The 1,315-nt window shown below is 48.1% G+C and overlaps 1 pseudogene; it reads left to right on the top strand.

Annotated features, from left to right (window-relative positions):
• Nucleotides 1–450: 450 nt before the first annotated feature.
• LOC126459410 (5S ribosomal RNA) lies at nt 451–568 on the top strand (annotated as a pseudogene).
• Nucleotides 569–1,315: the final 747 nt, after the last annotated feature.

Below are 1,315 nucleotides of genomic sequence, written 5' to 3'. Positions count from 1 at the left end.
ACCGTAGCAGTCGCACGGTTCCGGACTGCGCGCCTAGAACCGCGAGACCACTGCGGCCGGCTTATTCACCTCATCTTCAAAAATGGTTCAAATGGCTCTGAGCACTATGGGACTCAACATCTGTGGTCATCAACTACTTAAACCTAACTGACCTAAGGACATCACACACATCCATGCCCGAGGCAGGATTCGAACCTGCGACCGTAGCAGTCGCACGGTTCCGGACTGCGCGCCTAGAACCGCGAGACCACCGCGGCCGGCGAAGGAAATCTGCCGTGTCCTTTATACAGGAGTAATCCCGGCGCATTTACCTCCGTTATACTCACCAGAAATCCCTTGTTACAGCTGATTAACCTCTTGCTCTCCCTTGTGGGTCCAAGCGATTAATCTAGCAAAGGTGACAAGTGCGTTCAGACGTGTTGATTTTGTTTCACGCTATCCATGTATACAGGCAACGGCCTTGCCGCAGTGGATACACCGGTTCCCGTCAGATCACCGAAGTTAAGCGCTGTCGGGCGTGACCGGCACTTGGATGGGTGATCATCCGGGCCGCCATGTGCTGTTGCCCTTTTTCGGGTTGCACTCAGCCTCATGATGCCAACTGAGGAGCTACTTGACCGAACAGTAGCGGTTCCGGTCACAGAAAACCATCACAAGGACCGGGAGAGCGGTGTGCTGACCACACGCCCCTCCTATTCGCATCCTCATCCGAGGATGACACGGCGGTCGGATGATCCCGACGGGCTACTTGTGGCCTGAAGACGAAGTGCTATCCATGTATTTAGGAGCATTCTTACCCAGTCAGAGATGATTTTTCCCAGTGAATTTTGTAATAAATCCGTGTTAATCTCTTACATCCCTTGTGTGAATTCTGCTGAAACAGTCCACGGTGCTCTTTAATCTTTGGTTGGCATATGCTCCAGGTTCCTGGACACGTGGATTAAATGTCGATTATAATTAATATTTTCAGGCAGTCGGTAACAACCTATCTGAAGTTTATTATTCAAGTCATCTAGATTTTCGTATGTTTACCCTTCCGTTTTAACAAAACAAACAATAAAGTTTAACTACTATTTTCGTTATATCGGGTTACTGGCTTTAAAATGTACAAATTAAAGATAAGAAACATTTCATTTGTTAAATTACAGCCAAGATTGCTGAGCGTGTGTATCATGACTGAACAGGTGACAGCAAGCAGAAACTGTCTCTCTTGATCATACCCATTGAAGTAAACACTGAGGAGATGAAAGTCGTGGGATACCTCCTAATATCGTGTCGGACCTCATTTTGCCTGGCGTAGTGCAGCAACCCGATG

The sequence above is a fragment of the Schistocerca serialis genome, chromosome 2, assembly GCF_023864345.2.
Source record: "Schistocerca serialis cubense isolate TAMUIC-IGC-003099 chromosome 2, iqSchSeri2.2, whole genome shotgun sequence".
Taxonomy (NCBI): Eukaryota; Metazoa; Arthropoda; class Insecta; order Orthoptera; family Acrididae; genus Schistocerca; species Schistocerca serialis.
Note: the sequence above shows the minus strand (reverse complement) of the source record. Positions and strands in the feature narration are given on the sequence as shown.